Here is a 23,247-nt window from a genome sequence, read left to right as displayed (position 1 = left end):
GCCCTGTGGCTTAATGAGCGCTTGTTAAAGAGAGGATGTTTGAAATGCCAGGCCAATGCCATCACCTTAACGAACATCCTCACATTCCCTTCTTTTCTTAATTAGGTCATGGATTTTTATGCTGATTGTCACTTTCAATGTTTATATAGTATGTTGGGATGAAGTAGAAATCCAGGGTCAGAGTCGTCTCTCTGTTTTCTACCGATCAGGGCCCTTTATCTGTGCTCTGTTATGACTTGGGTCTGCTGTGACATGTATTTACTTCATTTCTCCCTTCATATCTTCATCATTATGTGGTGGAATTGAAACAGCTGTACTCCTCTGGGTGTTGCACATGTAGGCCGATACAAATCATCTGCCACTTGGAGAAATGAGAGGGAAATGAGGCCGGGCACAAAGGAGAAGGCGATAGGGAAGTGATTGTGTTCCTAGGATGAGCCTTCTCCATTGAGAGCACTGCTGCTGCCCAACTGGGAAATTCAGGTGGGTCAATATTACATTGTTCAGAGTTGCACTGAGGAGCAGGAAACGAAGAGGTTTCTGTCACTTGTCAGATCAATTAGATCGAGCAGAAGAATCTCAGTTTACAGAAGAGGACACAGATGATGTCATATGTCCTAATGTATGGGTATTGTGGAGTCCTGTGAATGTGTGTTTCAGAGGTAAATAGTGCTTGAGAGAGGCCCTATTCTCCCGGTGTTAGGGTCCCCCTGCCTTCTGCCTGTGCTGACGTCTAGTTGGGCATGCAGCTAGCTCTGGTTTCTGCATGTTGGGCGCCTCCTCCCCATCTCTTCCCGGTTGGTTCCCTGCTCAGGCCTGTCACGTGTACCATTGGGCTAAACTATGGGCCCTGTGTGCATCAGAAACCATTATGCGTAATGGCCTTTCCGCATATCATTCTCTCCGTGTTATGACACTTATTTTATGACTGCTTACATATCAAATATTTAAATAAACAGAATAGGGGCTGGTTGATGCCGAGGGGGGGAAGACATTAATTTCCAAGCGCAAAGGCGGCAGGCAGGCAGGCAGGCAGCGAGAAATGAAGAGAGAAGGGGGGGAAGGAGGGCGACAGAGAGAGAGGGGAGAAAGGCTGCAGACGCGGAGAAGAGAAATGCTTCACTTGCCTCCAATCAAAGTGGAGGAGGACATTTTTTTGCTTACGCCTCACAGCGGCAAGCGGGTGGCGGGCGGGCGGCGGCAGAGGGGCCATCCGTCAGCGTTTTTCCCCGGGCTGGGGCTGACGGCAGGCCCCAGTGGCTCATAAAAGCAGCCCAGCATAGTAATATCAATCGTGTGCCAAGGAGAGCGAGCGGGAGAGAAAGCGGAGGTAAAAACAGAATATAACACAACAATGTGTAAAAAAAGAAAGGACAGAGGGGGAGGGAAGGGTAGCAGACTGATTTATATATCTATGTTTTTTCTGGAGAGAGAGAGAGAGAGAGAGAGAGAGAACACGAGAGAACAGAGAGAGAGAGAGAGAGAGAGAGAGAGAGAGAGAGAGAGAGAGAGAGAGAACACGAGAGCGAGAGAGAGAGAGAGAGAGAGAGAGAGAGAGAGAGGCAACAAGGTCTTGTGGCTGAACCGAGCCGTCTTGCGTCGGGAAGCGTTGGTGGCAAGCCCATTACTGTCAGGCTAATCTTAAAATAATTAATTGCGAAGTCGACGCTTTTAAAGAGTATTGTAATTGAATCCTAAATTAGGCCTGGGAAAGAGGACACGTCCTGCTTTACTGTGAGCCTGCTCCCATTCCCTCCCTCCCTCCATCTCTCTCTCTCCTTCCCGCATGTGGAGGAGATAGAACGCGAGGCAGGAAATGCTAATGAAATGCATATTTGGGGGAAAAGGGCCATCTATAATTTAGATGTTTCTTTGAATTTGAATGATGTGTGAGTGCTGTGATTTATTTTACTTGTGGAGAGGATCATTCTGTCAGGATTTTATTCTTGTAAACAAATGCGAAGAAAGGAGAATAAAAGCAGAGCAATAAAGTAAACAGAATGGAATGAATAAATTGAGCTTTTGTCATGAATAATTTGTGAGGGATGGAAGAGAAAGCCATGTTTCCTCAGAGAGATTGACATTTTGTTTTTATATTGTTACTTGTGACTGACTTGAAAGCTATTGGATATTGACCACAACATGAATTGTATATTGTTTTGCTCTGCACACACACACACACACACACACACACACACACACACACACACACACACACACACACACACACACACACACACACACACACACACACACACACACACACACACACACATTGAACTCTCTGCAGACTCCAAGCCTCCATCTAACTGAGGTATGTTTTGAGTGGAGCTCTCAGCCAGTGGTCCTAGTAGAGGAATTGCTGCTTGCTCAGAGCCTTTAAACTGTAAAAGCAGCTCAATGTGCTTCCATTTACCCCTGCTGCCTCCCAGATGGGCTGCCTGCCTGCCTGCACTACGACCCCTGTCTGGCCTGCTGGATCAAAGCTCCGGGACGGGGCTGCCCTCCATAAAACGTCTGCCTTGACAATGGTGTTGGCTTTGAGGTTAGATAGAGAGTTTGAGCTCCATGGGGAAAAATGGGAACCCTTAATGGTGAGACCTGAACCCTTTGTGTTGGGTGTGTAGCTTACTGCTGGTCTGTATTGGGCAGACTGAGACTATTAGAATAAATAGTGTGAGACGGACTCTTCTCCCTGTTATTCTCTTTCTATCTATGGATCAAACAACACATTCCTCCTACAGTGTAAGTATTGCCAATTGTCTGTCCACTGTCCAAGACAAATACACATGGGGAAATGAAACAGACCGTGCAGTGCAATTTAAGGATTTGCTTTGGACTTTCTCAGTGCTTTAATATGTCTATGCTTTAAAAACAGAGCAATAAAACGTGTTACGGTTGTAGTCTATTAAAAGTAACAGAAATGAAGGTGATTCTTTCTGCCACCTAATTGTTTGTCCAGAGAAGGGCGCATATTGACAGTGTAAGTGTTTATGAATAAAGGATTAGTTAACTGTTCCACAGCCTTAGGCTTTAGTGGCCCTTCTACAGGCTGAGAGAGGCCTGGGTGGGTGGTGGGTGGTAGCTGGAGCCTAGGTGTGTGGTGGCTGGAGCCTGGGTGTGTGGTGGCTGGATCCTGGGTGGGTGGTGGCTGGAGCCTGGGTGTGTGGTGGCTGGAGCCTGGGTGTGTGGTGGCTGGAGCCTGGGTGTGTGGTGGCTGGAGCCTGGGTGGGTGGTGGCTGGATCTTGGGTGTGTGGTGGCTGGAGCCTGGGTGGGTGGTGGCTGGAGCCTGGGTGTGTGGTGGCTGGAGCCTGGGTGGGTGGTGGCTGGATCCTGGGTGTGTGGTGGCTGGAGCCTGGGTGTGTGGTGGCTGGAGCCTGGGTGGGTGGTGGCTGGAGCCTGGGTGTGTGGTGGCTGGAGCCTGGGTGGGTGGTGGCTGGAGCCTGGGTGTGTGGTGGCTGGAGCCTGGGTGTGTGGTGGCTGGAGCCTGGGTGTGTGGTGGCTGGAGCCTGGGTGGGTGGTGGCTGGAGCCTGGGTGTGTGGTTTCTGGAGCCTGGGTGGGTGGTATCTGGAGCCTGGGTGTGTGGTGGCTGGATCCTGGGTGTGTGGTGGCTGGATCCTGGGTGTGTGGTGACTGGAGCCTGGGTGAGTGGTGGCTGGAGCTTAGGTGGATGGCTGGAGCCTGGACATGCATTTTGCTTTAGGCCAGCTGTCATTGATCGCTCAGCACCACCAGCCCATGTTCTCATCCAGCTTGCTGATTGATTCAGAGGTCTTAAGCGATTGGAAGTGGCCTGGGCTGAGCACGCACGCCTGGGGTGGCCTGGAGAGGCTGTGGGAGTCACAGCCAGCCCATTTCCGGGGCACTCCCAGGTCGACCAGCCCATTCAGCCAGGGGCACAAGGCATTATGAGGACAATCAACCCCCTGACGCTCTCGCCTTGTGCCGCTTGTGAGGGGGGGTGACGGGGTGGACCAGGTTTATTGTTACACGCACACACACACATACACACACGCCCTCTCCAACCCCCTCTCATCCAGCCTCAATTTCTGAATGCAGTGAGCAGTGCGAGTGTGTATTGCGATCAATTCACCAGCCTGCTGTTGCCTCATCCAGACAATGCCCTGGCAGTGATACACGAACAGCAGCCAGCGCATTTATGGAGGAAAATAAAAAAATTAATGAAAATATATTATTTTCCAATTAACTTTGTAAATTTCCCGCTGAGCTATCAGACAGTCGCTGTGAGGAGTCCGATAATGAAATCAATTTGGTTCAAATTGTTTCAGGTGACTTTTAATGAGTATCTAATAGCTGCCGGAGGATAGAAGGTCAGGATATCTGTTTGTTGTTTTAAAAGTAATTGATGAAAACATGGATATCCAGAGAGGACTGGGCTGTGGCCCAAAACACAGAGCACGACGACATTCTGGCATTCCCTGCGGAAACGTGGTGATTCTCCTGGACTGCACTATGGCTTTGAATGCTGTACATGAGAAGTGATGGGAACGTAGTTCGCCAAATGGATTGATGAACTCCTAAGGGTTAAAACATTTCCATTAGAATTAAGGAGCATATTTTATACTTGTAGTAAGTGCGCAGTCTTCCATTTTTCTAATCCTCTACTTGAGGCCATGCTCGTCTTGCTCTGTGGTTACGGCGGCAGCTGAATAGCCTGTTTATTATAACAGCTAGACACAGAGAGGCTGATGGATGAAGGAGAGAGTGTAGTTCTGCCCAGAGGAGCCTTTAGCTTCATTTGTGTATCTATTGCTCCTCTTAATATTCACTTATGTATTTTTCCCCTTCTCTGAACACATTACCGGGGAATAGCCATTGCTAATTCATAAACACGCTTGATAATTCTGCCTCATTTATAGTTATCGGAGCCGTAAACTATTACTTCCCCTTCCAGACCATTCTATTAGCGTAGATGGTAATTCCCCTGAATAACTGGTGTATATTTAATATCAGTGTTTATGGCAGGCCTGGTCTCTAAACAGAGAGAGAAAAAAACTGCAGATTTCTTGATAAACACACAGCCTCCTATCCTCCCTGGAGCAATGGGGTTATTGTTGTGTTTTTCCCTCTTTCGTATGTCTGTGGCCGTCCGGCCCGTCGTCTCGTCTCTCCAGCAGCATGCCTCTCTGCCTGGCCTGCCTGGCTCTCCGTCTCTGGCTGACTGGGAGGGAAAGTGGAGCACATTCCTCTCGTGCCACGACTCCCCTCCCTCACATGAAATAACTGAAACTCTTTCTCGGGGTTTCTGCTGACAGGAAGTGAAGCGTCTAGCACTCCAACACAGCGCAGGCCAGCTCCTCAGAGAGGCTGGGAGAGACAGGCAGCATCCGCCTCCTCTTCCTCCTCCTCTACATCAATATCAGCTCTCCTCTAAGACTCCTCAGACACCAGCTAGCCGGCCAGCCAGCCAGCAGAGATAGGTCTCATCATCTATTTATGTGGCTCTGAGGATTTAATGGTAGAATGAATGGGTGCATCTGCTGGCAGTGGCACTACCATTGCAGACCGGGCATAACACTGACAATTCATTACTGTCGACTGACTGGCGAGGGACACAGGATACTGGCGTGGATCTGGTGTGGCGAGAGCTGGGCTGGTTGTTGGCAGAATCTTCGTCCAAGTTGTTTGGGTCCAAGCTGTTTTGAATGTGTCTCTTTCTGTTAAGTTCTTTATTTGTTTTCATTCTGTGCTGGTATGTGTCCATCGTCACACACCTCTCATTTTGTCATTGAGCTTTTTTCCTCCTCAGTCTCAGTCTTTTTCCATGAGGAAAAGAGTTCCTGTCATCGTCTGACCCCAATCTCTCCTCAGACAGATGAGCTCCCCTCCTCTCCCGCTCTCCCCCTCGCCCCACTCCATCCCTCCTCTGTTGCCTGGTCTAATGACGGCTGCGTGCTCGCCGTGAGGAACCAAACGCTCAGCCACTTTTCCTTAGCGCAGGGGGGATGTGTTTGCAGACGCACAGGGTGTGTTGTAAATATTGGTGTCAAATGCGGAGGGCACTCTCACCGACTGGCACCTTAGCAGCCTCAGCATCCTAACACCAGGGAGAGCAATTACCAGCATGATCTCAACACAATAGTATGATGCTACTGCTGCTGCCTGCCTGCCTGCACGACAACACACTCTTATCTGCCTCCTCTCTCTCTCTCTCTACCTCTATATCTGTCTCTCACTTTCTATCTCGTTCTATTCTCTCTCTCACTATCTATCTGGCTCTCTTTCTCTGTCTTTCTTCTTCTCTCTGTCACTCTCTGTCCCTCCCTCCCTCCCTCCCTCTCTCCCTCTCTGTCCCTCCCTCCCTCCATCTCTCCCTCTCTGTCCCTCCCTCCCTCCCTCCCTCTCTCCCTCTCTGTGATAATTTCATGCTTCTCATTCGTAGCCGGCCTTCATGCCTAGCTGCCTGTGCCACCCAGAACTGAGCCTGTTGGGCTGAGCAAAGCCAATTTGCCCCGCCACGACTCCCCACGGACCATTCACACGCTCACCGCTGACATTTGTAAAGAGACGCTTTGCAACGCGGCGAGGGTTGATGTGTCAAGCGGAATGAGATTTTGTATTTATAAATATTCACTGACAAACGTTCAGTCCTGGGAAAGCTTCTGCTTCTTTACACTGCCGGGGAACGTGGACCACACGGTCAATGTTGTTGTAGGGTTATTTCACCGTTTACCAGCAGAGTACGGTGCAGTTACAGGCTGTATGTTATGTGGAGCCCCTTTGTAACATCAGTTTAGAAGATGCATGACACAAAACCATTCAGGCTAGTAGTTAAATATCAGTGACTGTGTAAAAGACTGGACAAGAGCGTTTACCTGTAAATTATTCCAAAGAATGCATGTACTCAACATTTGCTGTCAGATTATCCTTCACTGTGTATCTTGCTGTCATGGCAACGAAGAGTTAACCTGCCTGCTCCTCTCCTCTCCGCTTGATGACATCGGTATTGTCTTTGCATCCATGAAATTAATTTTCTAATCTTAGTCAGCAGGAGTGGGGAATTTGCACACATTAATATGGAAGTCGATCTCCCCTCCCCTCCCCAACCCTGCAGTCTCTTCCTCCCTGTTCTCTTCAGTATGAAACAGCGGGCTGTAACCGTCTGTGTTTCGGGCTAACGCAGCGCTTTGTACTGCAGGCACAGCCATGTGGTTTCATAGGAAGCGGCGGATTTCGTGCTTCTTTACTTGGAAAGGATGTCATTCAGATTGTCTGTTGTTTCTGTGTCTGCATGTCAATTCTCGGGGGACAGGGGTTGGTACAATGGATGGAGAATGATATCCGTCTACAGTATAGCTAATTACATTAAACATTGGTGATTGGTTCTCTTTGTTTCTTGTGATGTACGCATAGTGTTAGCATACTGGTATCCAGTATGATGTATGGACAAATGCTCACGATGCTGTCAGGCTTGGGACTGGACCAGAGCAGCCAACTACAGCTAGCCAACAGGGCTTTTCTCTGGGCGGGCTCAGACCTCGCTCCTCTCCCTCTGGACCATCCATCCAGCTCAGCCTTGGACCAAACTCATGCTAGAGGGGATAAACACAGGTTAGCAGCTGTGGCTGGTGTGACAATCTTTCTGTTGGAGGGAGGTGGTGATTTGGTCATCTGTGTGGAGGACAGGACAGTGATGGTCACTGTGACTGGCCTGACTGCAGTGTTGTATCCATGTGTGTGTGTGTTTGTGAGCTGGGCTGACACTGGTTTCTCCTTTCAACAGTTCCAAGACTAGCAGTTTAGGATGGAGCTGCATATGGACACATGCAGGCAGACACACACACACACACGCACACGCACGCACGCACGCACACACACACACACACACACACACACATACACACACACAACCGCGTATAGGAGGCAAACAGTTAAATTAGCCAATAAATCTTTGATTTATGTACCCACATTCAAAATGAAATTATAATAATAACCATTAAATCATATTGCTTTTATATCTATTTGATTTTTATTAGTAAATTCTGTTGTTTTATAATTCACATTTCACATTGTTTTGTGGGGAGTGTTTTGTTTTTGCTGATTAACAACTTTGCACATTAATGTGAAAGACTGAAACCATTTTGAAGTCATAAAATCAGAGTCAATAGAAGTCTGAAAAGCAATTTAACAGGTTTCACCCGATACTAATTTTGCTCGTGTTCTTTCTTAATAGCTTTGTTTTGCAATAAGCTCACGAGAGTTGAAAACTGCAGGGGAGTTCATCAATTGAATTTCAGATGTAGTATTGTCTCTTAACACCTCAATTGAATGGCATGCCCAGATGAACAAAACTGAAAATACATTGGAACAAATAAAAGCTATTTTACTCTATTCCCTGTGACTGTTTTATTTACACTCCCTTTTGGCGAAAACATGAATCAATTCATATTATTCATCTCTTTTCAAAAGTACAGATGTTTCTCCAAGGGACAAAAGTTCCTCATCAAAGGAAGTATTTTGGTATAGAATGAACTATACAGTTAACTCATCCCCAGAAATAGGCCTAGTTTGGGATGAAATCTCATTTGATAGAACTTTACAGGACAGCATTGGAAAAAAACATTTCAATCATTTTAGGAGATCTAAAATCAGTCTAGGAAATCAAGTTGTGTTGCTGCAGCCTCCATGACTTGCAGTTATGGTGTAACTTTAAGAGGTAACTCTTAGACATTTCAGCATTTCTCTGTCTCCTTCCAATTCAATTGTGTGTGTGTTTCCTTCCCCAATCTTAGGAGCCCTAATTCTTCGTCTTAGTGTAGCAGTGGCATTCTGAACTCGGAAGTGACACGAGGAGATTTGTTCAAGTTGCGCTCAGCGTTTTGGGGAAAGGGGGACCCACTTGAGATGACCTGAGGAGGAGAGTGGAAGGAGGGAGGTGCGACCTGAGTGTGTCTCGTATCAGAGCAGAGTGAGCGGCGCCGTGCCCTGGATGTGTGGATTGAAGAGCAGTACCCTTTAGCCATTCGCCTGTCTAATTAATAGGAGTGTTAGGCAGGCAGGGAGGGAAAGGCAGACACACTGCTGCAGGTAGGGAGGCAGGCAGAAATACCAAAAGTGGCTATTATGTGTTCTAGGTTTAAAGTGATGAAGTTTAAAGAGGGTCATGTGGATAATGATATTCCTCCAAAACAATATTGTTCCAAAGAATGAACCTTTGAACCTCACACATTTGGATGTACTTTATATAATAGGCTTTTATCATGTGATTATTTGGCTTTATCTAAAAATATACATGTAAATGCAACATGTAAAGTGTTGGTCTTATGTTTCACGAGCTGAAATAAAAGATCCCAGAAATGTTGCAAATGCTCAAAAAGCTTATTTATCTCATGTTTTGTGCACAAATTCCTTTACAACCACAGATCACGTTGATTGGCTGGGCCTGGCTGTTCAGTGGGTGGGCCAATGCCCTTCCAGGCCCAACCATGGCTGCACCCTGCCCAGTCATGTGAAATTCATAGATTAGGGTCTAATGAATGTATTTCAATTGATTGGTTTCCTTATATGAACTGTAATTCAGTCAAATCTTTTAAATTGTTGCATGTTGCGTTTATGTTTTTGTTCAGTGTATGTGGTACCCAGATAATGGGTTCTCAACCTTAAACCTTTACATCACATTGTCGTAGGGACCACATGTTACATAGTAGACACATTGTGTTGAGTGTATTTTTTTTACACTCTCTAAATGGTTAAATGAGTGGGAAATAGATGTAATTGCTGCAATAGTTTGTGAGTGGGCAACATATGATATCATCCAAAATGGATATTTTGCCATATAAAATGATTTTATAATGTGCTAATTTCCCTAATGTGGACAGTTTGTGTTACCACCTTACACAAGGTCACATTGTTTACCTCATACAATTGTGTGAAATGACCTCAGATTGGTGACTGCTTTAATCAGATTCATTTCCTTGGTTTGGTACCGTTCACTTTGTTATACACACCTGTCCGTCACAGGACTTAGAAAGCAGTTGTCATTTTCAAAGAGCAAGGAAAAAACGGGGAGCTCCCTTTCTAAAAGTTGCTGGCCACATGTAAATATACAGATTTGACAGTCAAGCCGTCCTTTATTTTGAGCCCTTTCACTATTTAGAACTACCTGTGGAGAGATGATTCGTTGAAATGATCCAGTCAAAAAAGTGTTGTTTCCTTTTTCATATTGGCCATCTACCGGAAACATCGCCCCACAAGGAGATGAGTCGCTAAAGGGATAGTTGCTTCTCGTCTATCGATGGGTAATATACCTAAGTTCGCTGTGGTTTGCCTTTTAGAGGAGCACGAATGGCACATGTAACGGCAGCCAGTTCCATTGGTTTTCACACAATGTCAATGTGAGTGATTCATTTGTTTGTGCTATTGATTATAGCAGAACAAGCTCATCAACTCCAGCTTCAAGTGGACACTTGACTAATGTTGACACGTGTGCAGTTTATAAGGTACTAATAATTGAGCAAAATACTAGTAATCTGAACACATCAGATCCGTGTGTGTGGACAGTAATTTTACATTTTTGTTCTTCAAAATATCTCGACATATTTCAGCTTAATCCATTATTAATGTGGACATTTCTAACCAGTGTTTTGACACTGGGCTATAAATCAAAAAGCCATGACAACAGGAAGCAGCAACAGTATCATTTTCAACGGATCGTTTAGGAATATAAATGATTCTTTTAACATTATTTTTCAACATGAATCTACTTAATTAGGTCAAATCGACTGAACGAGCCCAGAAACAAGCTGTGATTTGTTGATTTTGATAAATATTAGTGAAATTGTGAAAATGTGTTTGCCTTGCCTATACATACTCCACATACAACATATTCAGTAGCATATCTCTTTTCTATATGTGGTCAGGTTATGGTCACTGTGGTCAATAGGCGTGGTGAGTCGGTGGTTGTGGTCCTTGGTCTGTGGGTACAGTCAGTGGTTGTGGTAAATGTGTGGTTAGTTGGAGAGGTGATTGGTTGCAGAACAAGCTACAAAGAGCAGGCAACAGAAAACACCATCCATCACTCCCTTCTCACAGAATATTGACTTCTTCTTTTATATTATTTTTATGACATATTGCATTTACTACATAAAAGTGTTTGGAAAGAAAACATAGTATAACTTTCCCCAACTGAATGAATGCCTTGGTATTTTCTCCGTGACATGTCTCCTGGATATTGTCCCTTGATGAGCAGCCAGGCAGCATGTGCAATACAGTACAGTAGGCTATTCTGCTTCTCCCAACAGGGTTGGTTCAGGCCTTATTGAGTGGGGATGTGGAGCTATTGTTGATGGAGGCAGGAGATGAGCCACACGTAGCCCCATGTCTGTCTGAGACAGACAGAGGCAACACATGTCATATATCATCCATGATGCAGCACAGCGGCGAGGAGACATCACACTCCACATAATCTGCCTTGCTCACGAATCCACAATGCAGGTGACGGATTAAACAGCCTGACATTTTGGCTACGATTTTCCCGTTAACTCACCGGGACCCAGAAAAGAACCTGTAAATGTGAAATACTTGAAAGGAATAGATTGCTCCTGGCACCTCTCTCTTTTCAGGTTCAGTGTGCTGTGTAACAGTTGTTCAAACAGAAGAAGGGTATTTGACAAACAGAAGTATTTGATATTACTGTTATATTATACCCCTGTAGTCCACTAACCAGTTGTGGATATGGACTAGATTCACCCGAGAGAACCCTTTGTAGGGAGGTCTAGGCCTAGGGGCGTCAACCCCCTGGAGAGATCTGACAGTGAATCATGCATTTTGGTGCGCTCTTAACTGCATATGGTATGAATAGATTTTCTAAAAGTATTGCTATAAAAAGTGGCACTAACCCTTTTCTCTCCCTTCTCCGGTGTTCCCCCTAGGTGGCTTCCGTGGACTTCATGGCTATGAAGCGCTCCCATCTCTACGGGATGGGCAACAACCCCTACTCTCAGCAGCAGCAGGGCGGGCCCTACCCCAGCCAGCCATATGGATCGCCCGCTACACACAGATACCCAATGGGAATGCAGGGGAGGGGCCAGGCGGGCATGGGCGGCATGCAGTACCCTCAACAGCAGGTATGTACACTATGTCCATATGAGGAAGATGCTTTAAAATTGTGCTACTGTTTTGTTGCACACTTGCTCCCTAGGGTCAGGAGTTTGCTCCCTAGGGCTAGGAGTTTGCTCCCTAGGGCCAGGAGTTTGCTCCCTAGGGCCAGGTGTTTGCTCCCTAGGGCCCCCATGCGACATACCAGGAAAAAAACAATTTTCCTCCCTGGTGGTTGACACTTGATTTGAGTGTACTTTAATACCAAGCCATGCTGTGTTCTCTGAGTGTATCATGTCATGGTACAGTAGTGTGTCAGATTGACTAGTAAGTATCTCAGTGTGATTGAGAAAGCATCCTCTGTTCAATAGATTACAGGACCTGTCACAGTTGTCATAAGTAGCATTACAAGGGATATTTGTTTCTCATTTGGAACACTATCTATTGTATTTCATTTCAGATTTAGCCCAAAGTGCCATGCAGTGCCACCGCTCTTATTTCCGTGGCTGGCATCTGGAATTGTCAGCGGTGTTCATCAATGCGTTCCCCGTTGTCTCGCTCTGAAATGGGCTCGTTGATGTCTGTAGTGTGATGAAACCAAACCCAGTACTGGGAAGTCATTCTAGCAACAGTCAAAATCTGTATCTCACAGCCCAGAGTTGCACTGCACTAAGACAATGATTCAGGTGTGTCATGACTGTCCACGAGAATCGAAATAGGTCAGATCAGTTTTGCAATAAATAACTTCAATCAGACCCCCTCTCACCCTAGAGGGGGAAGAAAATAACTAGTGGGGGTTAACAACTCACGCCCTGTTGTAAATCAAGGGAGAAGATTCAGCCCTGTGCTCTGTTTCAACAGACTTTTCCCCCTCTGAAACTCTAACATGTTCAAAAGCAAATGCTGGAACAATATTTCTAACATAGAACGTGGGGAACGGTCAGAGGCGATCTAAAGAACACAAATGTCATTTTGTTTGTTCTTTTGTGATGTCATTAAAAATGTTATAAAGGAAATACTGTAACTTGGAAAGTATACCCACTACATATATGACATTTCCATACTCCACGTTGTGCATGTATATATGAACAATTTTGAATGTGTTTTTGTTAAGAGTGGGATGTGATTTGAGAAGCTATAAGAGGTAATTGTTTTACTTAACTTTGCACAGTGAGTAGTTACCGCCCGGAGTGAGGTCAGGGAGCGTGCCAGCCTGCCAGAACTGCTCCTTTCCAGCAAACTGAATAAATGGGTTAAGAAAAAAACACACCAGGCCAGAAAAACGTGAAGCTGCACCTGCATGTTTAAAGTGGTTTCTACTTTGAATCTCAACACAATAAACTCACCTCCCGGACAATCACTGGCACGGCTGACTAGCTGTCCTAAGTAAAGTATCCTTGAAAGCGAATTTAAAAAGGACCATCCTGTTACTCTGCTCAAACCATCGACGTGGATGGCTAGCCTATCTTAAAAGAAGCATCTTCAAGAGCGAATGGAAGCAAATTCAACTCTGTAGTTCTGTTCAGGACTACACGACAAGTCATTGGATACTGGACAACTACAAAACAGGACAACAGTAGAAGACTTGTTGGAACCATTTAGTACAATCAAAGCCTTACAAGCGTGCCACGAAAAGGCCCAACCCCCTTTCCAAGGCTGCCCTGTTCACCGAGACATCCCCGGTGAACCCAGGCATTTCACGTAAATACATTCATGATTTCTTACTCAAAGCGGGTGGTGATTTGTGTGCGAAGTAAATGGTTACTGTAGGTAAGAGTAGTTTCTGAATGTACCAATGTTAAGTGTCCCTGTCCCTCTCCTCTTTAACACGCAGCCATGTCCACTAGGGACCTGTTGTTTTCAGCATATTAAGTCTCTAGTCAATAACCGGTGCAAGGTGTGTATGTTTATCTTGTGTTCCCATTGAATTAGTAAGTAAAAAAATAATTAAATCACTTTGTGTAGTACTGAATAATAAGTAAGGCTGGGTTTTTTGCAGATGCAAGGAGGTTACGACTGTTCAGAATGGTGATATTATACGAGGTTATGATTAATAAGTTGACTGTTTATTGATATGTAAAGACCTTTTAGAGTTAAATTTGGGAGATGGTAACTCTTTAAAGAACCGCTCTCGTGGTGCCCCAGATCCTAATGAGTTAATTGTTACATGATTAATATAATCAGGTAACAATTAAACATAGTTAGTTCATTAAATAAATAGCAGTCTTCAGATGAATGTTAAAGTCAAGTCACGACAGGTGTAAGTGTGTGTGTTTGTTTGTATGTGTGCGTACGTACGTGCATGTGTGTGGGTCTGCGTACATGCATGTGTGTAGTGAGTTAGAGATACTGTATGTCTCAATACAGAGACTAGAACAATGGCTCAGTCAGATTGGTTGGTTGGTTGGTTGGTTGAAAGCAGGCCAGTCTATTCTGGGTAGAATGCTCTCGTCTCCCTGCTGTACTGCTATATTTAACCTGGCCTGATGGTCTGAGTTTTAATGTGTCTCGCCAAGTTTTGTTGCCCACATAGTGAGAGGACAGATGATATTGAAGAGGACAAACAGACTTCATTCTTTCTGATTACATTTATATAAAAAACGTATGCACACATGCGCACGCACACACACACTCAGACCCAATGTATTATTTCTTTTACCCCTTTTTCTCACCAATTTCATGGTATCCAATTGGTAGTTACAGTCTTGTCTCATCGCTGCAACTCCCTTACAGACTCGGGAGAGGCGAAGTTCGAGAGCCGTGCGTCCTCCAAAACGCAACCAACCAAGCCGCACTGCTTCTTGACACAATGCCCACTTAACACGGAAGCCAGCCGCACTAATGTGTCGGAGGAAGCACTGTACACCTGGTGACCGTGTCAGTGTGCACTGCGCCTGGCCCGCCACAGGAGTCACTAGTGCGCGATGGGACAAGGACATGCCTGCCGGCCAAACCCTCCCCTAACCCAGACGACGCTTTGCCAATTGTACGCCGCCCCATGGGTCACCCGGTCGCGGCCAGCTGCGACAGAGCCTGGACTCGAACCCAGAATCTCTAGTGGCACAGCCTTAGACCACTGCGCCACTCGGGAGGCCAGACCCAGTGTATTCTGAAGTAAATGCTGTACACAGTACGACCCAGTAATCCACGCTGTTCATAAAGCAGTGGAGACTGCTTTATGAACTGTGTCATTTAAACTGTTTTCATTATTTACTCTCCCATTTTCATGTTCAATATTAGCTTTCCACTATGTTATTCTCATTGTTGTCCCTGATTATAGCTGGACCCCAGGGTCTATCCAGCGTGGCTGTGTGTGTGTGTGTGTGTGTGCAGACTGACTGAGACTAGAGACCACGTCAGACTTCCTTGCTGCAGGCTGCTTCTGGCTTGCTCTGATGACATCAGCACACTCCGGCTCCACATACAACAAGATCTCATAGTTTCCCTTTGAAATTCAACGTATTATGGATGATCGTCTATTTTTAATGCATTAATTCTGGTTACAGGGTTCAGTTACAGGGTTAACTCTGGGTAGTTACTAGGTTAAAACAGAAACGACTCAGAGGGTTAAGTTTAGGTATTAATCCCGAGTGGTTAAGGTTAAAACTGTTTACATCAACTATCATCAAGTATTATCATGGCTTGGTTGAGCATTGTGAATTGCGGAGGCGCATTGGTCTAAGCAGTGTGCTCCGGCTGCGATCATCAGTGCTAGGCAATCGTTGACATTTTTGTTGCGGTGAGCTCCGAGGAAGGCATATAATCGACATTTTCGGGACCTTTTCGAGCGTCCGAAATCGCCATCTTTTTGCAGTGACCGGGCTGCCTCATACACACAGGCATCAGAAACCTACTCTAGCAGAGGAGAGGGATTTTGTGAAAAAACACACGTACACAGGCTAGCCCTCACACACGTATACATGATTGGGTAGTGGACGGGCACACTAGAGCCGGGACAATACCCGTATCGCAATATTTATTTTCATGGCAAAAATGGTTTGCTATAGCTTGGAAATTAAATAAATGTGACTCTGAATGACAAGATAAGGTTTGTTTCCAACATTAGGCCTGTTTTTCTAAAGAATTTAAATCTGATTTGTGTTTTGTTTCCTTGCTACGATACTAACGAGGGTTGCGATATTGGTATCGTCCTGGCCCAAATGCACACACACACATACACAAAAGAAACTCTACACAAATTCCATTTTGGTCTTTTGAAAATGAAAGCTATTGAAAACAAGGTGAAAGACCATAGGGCCAGCAGATATCACAGAGCAGCCACGCAGAATAATCAGACAAATAAAATGAGTTGTTGTCCCTCGCTATGGCCAAGGGAAGCGGACTTCTAAATGTTAGAATTATCGGAAATATTTCTGAAATATAACCAACTGAAAAGTAATGAGTTTATATCTGGAGACGTGGAAGCATTTGAATCATCAGATTCATCAGATCATCAGATTCATCTTTACAGGATAAAGAGCAAGACAGACTAGGCGATGAGAAAGAGGGTCAAAGAGCCAGCCAGGGCTGTCTGTGATGTACTGCTACATGACAAGCCTCTGACTGTCTTTCCCCCATGATGCATTGTGCTCCCGGCAGGCAGAGGGCTTGGTGTGCTGTAGACAGGCTTGCTGGATGGTAGCCAGGCAATGTGACGTCACAGGCCTGCGTCGGTGGCACCCAGGATGCCCTAGTGGCTGTCATGTATCGTGTGTCTGTGTGTCTGTGTGTTGTGTTTAGGCTGAGTGTTGGTTCACCATCCAGGTTACTGCTTGTATCAGTACTCCCTCCCAATATGAATTGTAGTGGATAGGTTGGCTAGGGGTTTACCTTTACAATTCATGGCCCCAGAACATCGATCCCCTCTCCTCTTTTCCCAGTGACAGTGTGACTGGGCCTGCTGTGGCAGGGATGCTTTTCTGCCTCCTGTATAAGTGTCTGTATGTGGTTAATCGCTGTTGTCTGGAACAGTGACAGGCGTGTAGATGAGTTCTATCCCAGGTTGAGTCCTCTCCCTGGGGAGGTAGAGCTGCCATGACCACCCCTTAGCCTGGAGCACTCCAGTGAGATGCTGGGAAAGGACTGGGAGCTCCTACAGGTATTAAATCGCTCCCCCACACACACACACACACACACACACACACACACACACACACACACACACACACACACACACACACACACACACACACACACACACACACACACACACACACACACACACACAGCTCCAGCCCCAGCTCTCCTTAGCAGGCTCTGCTGCTAACCCAGCAGTGTGGCGTCAATGTAAATGTTTTGTCTCTCCCACCTCTCCTTAAAGCACAACTGAACTATGTTTTATCTCTGAAGGAAAGCCTCCGCCCTCAAGCAAATGTGGACCTGTGTTCAATTAAGTGTGTGTGCGTGTGTCTGTGTCTTTGTGCATCAGTGATGTGACAGAGGCAACATTGGTCCACAGGAGGCAGAACAAACAGTGCAGGGAGCACGGCAGAAGGACCTGTCGGATGACAGGACTAGACAGGTATTTCTTTGGAAGTGGAATGAACTTGAAAGTAAAAAGGCTGCCAATTCCACTGTAATTTCCTGTGATGTCAAAGTTGGCAGACAGAAAGGAAAAGGAATTTGAAGGAAACATTAGCGTTTGATGTGTTGGAGGGGAGGGGGGTGGGGGGGGGGGATTGTCTGTGAAATGAAAGAGGTAAAATGTGTCAACAAGCCAGGGAGGAACTATTACCAGTGGCTGCTGCTGCTTGTTCTGACAAACTGACTTTCCTCTGCGAAGTTAATAGAATCCAATCATTACACTGGAGTGGAAATGTGGCTGTGGCCAGCGTCCATTCTTCCATTGGTGAAGACCACTGTCCTTTCTGCTAGCCTTTTCTTTCCACTGCTACTCTCAGAGCTTCTCATTCAAAGAAAGGTTGACTGAAGCCCTTTCCTCTCTTCTGTTCGTTCATTTCATCTATGAGGTATGACGTTACCCGTTTTCTTCGTTCCTTCCCGCACCATAAAATGTTGGATCTCACTCTCCCAGATGGGCTCCCATCACCTCTGTGCCGTGGCTATTGACGGCATGGAATTAGCCAGGGTAATTTATGGCATTGATTGAAATGTGTTTCTGCCCTGGTGAGGAACACTTTGAGCCACTGGAATCACTTAGGAACCTGGTGGCTGTCTGGGGGGGATAATGTACTGAGCGCTGGTCAGCCTGACGGATGGCTGAGAGGGACACATCAATTACACCCGGAAAGTCAGAGAAGATAGGGATCAGGGCCGGTGGGGGCCCATGATGGGGGCTTGTGGAGGATGGTGGGGGCCGGCGGTGGGGGCCAGTGGCTCTTTGAAAGGCATTTTGAAATGTTGAAGGCTGCTCTTCAAAGTCCTCCCTCTCCTCCATCCATCCATCCCTCTCCTCGGGGACCAAGGGCATCATTTCCAAACCACAATTAAAACAGGAGACATTATGAGGGATGGAGAGGATAGGAGAAATGAAAGATAGAGGGAAGGAAGGATGGAGAGAAAAGAGGACTGTGGTACGGCGCAGCTGCCAGGAGATGTATGGAGGCTGATTAATTAAGGTTCCTCCCGCTGCAGAATACATGAAGTTTCAGGATCAATTAATTAGTGGGAACCCTGCGCTCGTCAATGACTCTAATGGCCTGTTCTCATTTGTTATTTTTATTACCATACTGTTCTATATGCCCCAGCCAATCAGCCATGAGGAGCAGGACGCCATGCGTCCATTAGCGACAGATAAAAATGTCTTTGCACGTCATCCCTCACACAGCCACTTTATTGTTTTTCCATTTAAACCCAGCGTCAGTTGTATCGAGGTACAATCAAATGTTTTTGCAGTCGCTTGTGAAAAGTGTTAGAATAGGTCGGGAATTGCTCCTGTTTTGAAGCTGTCCCCATTTTTGTGGAGATTAGTGGGAAAATGCTACTGTAGCTCTGTCTAAATTGGTGAATTGAATCCAGAGATTCCACATACCCTCCCCTATGCTTTGGATTCAGACAGACTTCAAATGCAATCACTAATGGTGGATAGTGGTGGGTGTACATTCACTCTGTGTATCATAATGGCCAATGACTTTCTGATAGCTGATGGCTCATTTCTCCCACAAACAACAACACTCACTGGGGTATTTTGCATTGCCTTATTTGTGCTGAAAGCCTACAAACAGCAGGACAGAATGAAAATAGTATCTGCCTTTTAGCATTGAGCCAGATGGAAAGAGAGTGTGTGAGAGAGAGAGAAGGGTGGATAGAGAGACAGAGAAGTGGAATTATAGAGTGATTGTGTGTATAAGAGAGAGTGGGGGGGAGAGAGAGAGAGAGAGACAGAGGAGAGAGAGATGTTTTATGTCTCTGTAGTTATGGCTAGATTTGTTTCTCCTCTAATTGGCAGTGCTAAGATTAATCTTCCTCTTGCTCCAAATGACAGATTTCTACAGTTCAAGTCTAGCTCATCAGTCCACTGTTTGTCTTGCATTTAGACTGGCTTAAATACGCTGAGTGTACAAAATGCTGGCCTTCTAGGCAGAGTTCCTCTGTCAAGTGTCTGTGTTCTTTTGCCCATCTTAATATTTTCTTTTTATTGGCCAGTTTGAGATATGGCTTTTTCTTTGCAACTCTGGCTAGAAGGCCAGCATCCCAGAGTCACCTCTTCATTATTGATGTTGAGACTGGTGTTTTGCGGGTACTGTTCAATGAAGCTGCCTGTTGAGGACTTGTGAGGCATCTGTTGCTAAAATAGACACTCTAATGTACTTGTCCTCTTGCTCAGTTGTGCACCGGGGCCTCCCACTCCTCTTTCTATTCTGGTTCGGGCCAGTTTGCGTTCTTCTCTGGAGGGAGTAGTACACAGCGTTGTACGAGAGCTTCAGTTTCTTGGCAATTTCTCGCATGGAATAGCCTTCATTTCTCAGAACAAGAATAGACTGACGAGTTTCAGAAGAAAATTATTTGTTTCTGGCCATTTTGAGCCTGTAATCGAAAACACAAATGCTGATGCTCTAGATACTCAACTAGTCTAAAGAAAGTTTTATTGTTTCGTTAATCAGTACAACAGTTTTCAGCTGTGCTAACATAATTGCAAAAGGGTTTTCTAATGATCAATTAGCATTTTGAAATGATAAACTTGGAATAGCTAACGCAACGTGCCATTGGAACACAGGAGTGATGGTTGCTGATAATCACTCGTATTTCATATGTCACAGTGCTTCACTGGTACGTATGCTATGACGCTGGTAAAGTTGTCTCGCACACCTGCCACACCTTCCGGCGCCGACAGAGATGGCCGCCTCGCTTCGCGTTCCTAGGAAACTATGCAGTTTTTTGTTTTTTTACGTGTTATTTCTTACATTAGTACCCCAGGTCATCTTAGGTTTCATTACATACAGTCGAGAAGAACTACTGAATATAAGATCAGCGTCAACTCACCATCAGTACGACCAAGAATATGTTTTCCGCGACGCGGATCCTGTGTTCTGCCTTACAAACAGGACAACGGAATGGATCGCATGCAGCGACCCAAGAAAACGACTCCGAAAAAGAGGGAAACGTAGCGGTCTTCTGGTCAGACTCCGGACAAGGGCACATCGCGCACCACTCCCCAGCATTCTTCTTGCCAATGTCCAGTCTCTTGACAACAAGGTTGATGAAATCCGAGCAAGGGTAGCATTCCAGAGGGACATCAGAGACTGCAATGTTCTCTGCTTCACGGAAACATGGCTTACTGGGAAGACGCTATCCGATGCGGTGCAGCCAACGGGTTTCTCCACGCATCGCGCCGACAGAAACAAACATCTTTCTGGTAAGAAGAGCGCGGGGCGTATGCCTCATGACTAACGAAACATGGTGTGATGAAGGAAACATACAGGAACTCAAATCCTTCTGTTCACCTGATTTAGAATTCCTCACAATCAAATGTAGACCGCATTATCTTCCAAGAGAATTCTCTTCGATTATAATCACAGCCGTATATATCCCCCCCCAAGCAGACACATCGATGGCTCTGAACGAACTTTATTTAACTCTTTGCAAACTGAAACCATTTATCCGGAGGCTGCATTCATTGTAGCTGGGGATTTTAACAAAGCTAATCTGAAAACAAGACTCCCTAAATTTTATCAGCATATCGATTGCGCAACCAGGGGTGGTAAAACCTTGGATCATTGTTACTCTAACTTCCGACGCATATAAGGCCCTGCCCCGCCCCCTTTCGGAAAAGCTGACCACGACTCCATTTTGTTGATCCCTGCCTACAGGCAGAAACTTAAACAAGAGGCTCCCACGCTGAGGTCTGTCCAACGCTGGTCAGACCAAGCTGACTCCACACTCAAGACTGCTTCCATCACGTGGACTGGGACATGTTTCGTATTGCGTCAGATGGAAATATTGACGAATACGCTGATTCGGTGTGCGAGTTCATTAGAACGTGCGTCGAAGATGTCGTTCCCATAGCAACGATAAAAACATTCCCAAACCAGAAACCGTGGATTGATGGCAGCATTCGCGTGAAACTGAAAGCGCGAACCACTGCTTTTAATCAGGGCAAGGTGTCTGGTAACATGTCCGTATATAAACAATGCAGCTATTCCTCCGCAAGGCTATTAAACAAGCTAAGCGTCAGTACAGAGACAAAGTGGAATCTCAATTCAATGGCTCAGACACAAGAGGCATGTGGCAGGGTCTACAGTCAATCACGGACTACAAGAAGAAACCCAGCCCAGTCACGGACCAGGATGTCTTGCTCCCAGGCAGACTAAATAACTTTTTGCCCGCTTTGAGGACAATACAGTGCCACTGACACGGCCTGCAACGAAAACATGCGGTCTCTCCTTCACTGCAGCCGAGGTGAGTAAGACATTTAAACGTGTTAACCCTCGCAAGGCTGCAGGCCCAGACGGCATCCCCAGCCGCGCCCTCAGAGCATGCGCAGACCAGCTGGCCGGTGTGTTTACGGACATATTCAATCAATCCCTATACCAGTCTGCTGTTCCCACATGCTTCAAGAGGGCCACCATTGTTCCTGTTCCCAAGAAAGCTAAGGTAACTGAGCTAAACGACTACCGCCCGTAGCACTCACTTCCGTCATCATGAAGTGCTTTGAGACTAGTCAAGGACCATATCACCTCCACCCTACCTGACACCCTAGACCCACTCCAATTTGCTTACCGCCCAAATAGGTCCACAGACGATGCAATCTCAACCACACTGCACACTGCCCTAACCCACCTGGACAAGAGGAATACCTATGTGAGAATGCTGTTCATCGACTACAGCTCGGCATTCAACACCATAGTACCCTCCAAGCTCGTCATCAAGCTCGAGACCCTGGGTCTCGACCCGCCCTGTGCAACTGGGTACTGGACTTCCTGACGGGCCGCCCCCAGGTGGTGAGGGTAGGCAACAACATCTCCTCCCCGCTGATCCTCAACACGGGGCCCCCAAGGGTGCGTTCTGAGCCCTCTCCTGTACTCCCTGTTCACCCACGACTGCGTGGCCACGCACGCCTCCAACTCAATCATCAAGTTTGCGGACGACACAACAGTGGTAGGCTTGATTACCAACAACGACGAGACGGCCTACAGGGAGGAGGTGAGGGCCCTCGGAGTGTGGTGTCAGGAAAATAACCTCACACTCAACGTCAACAAAACTAAGGAGATGATTGTGGACTTCAGGAAACAGCAGAGGGAACACCCCCTATCCACATCGATGGAACAGTAGTGGAGAGGGTAGCAAGTTTTAAGTTCCTCGGCATACACATCACAGACAAACTGAATTGGTCCACTCACACTGACAGCGTCGTGAAGAAGGCGCAGCAGCGCCTCTTCAACCTCAGGAGGCTGAAGAAATTCGGCTTGTCACCAAAAGCACTCACAAACTTCTACAGATGCACAATCGAGAGCATCCTGGCGGGCTGTATCACCGCCTGGTACGGCAACTGCTCCGCCCTCAACCGTAAGGCTCTCCAGAGGGTAGTGAGGTCTGCACAACGCATCACCGGGGCAAACTACCTGCCCTCCAGGACACCTACACCACCCGATGTTACAGGAAGGCCATAAAGATCATCAAGGACATCAACCACCCGAACCACTGCCTGTTCACCCCGCTATCATCCAGAAGGCGAGGTCAGTACAGGTGCATCAAAGCTGGGACTGAGAGACTGAAAAACAGCTTCTAT

The 23,247-nt window shown here is 46.3% G+C and overlaps 1 pseudogene; it reads left to right on the top strand.

The window, feature by feature from the left end:
* The window catches only part of LOC115138792 (AT-rich interactive domain-containing protein 1B-like), a 229,549-nt pseudogene that overhangs the window by 17,857 nt on the left and 188,445 nt on the right, over nt 1–23,247 (top strand).

The sequence above is a fragment of the Oncorhynchus nerka genome, linkage group LG12, assembly GCF_034236695.1.
Source record: "Oncorhynchus nerka isolate Pitt River linkage group LG12, Oner_Uvic_2.0, whole genome shotgun sequence".
NCBI classification, from domain to species: domain Eukaryota; kingdom Metazoa; phylum Chordata; class Actinopteri; order Salmoniformes; family Salmonidae; genus Oncorhynchus; species Oncorhynchus nerka.
This window is presented reverse-complemented; position numbering and strand designations above follow the sequence as displayed.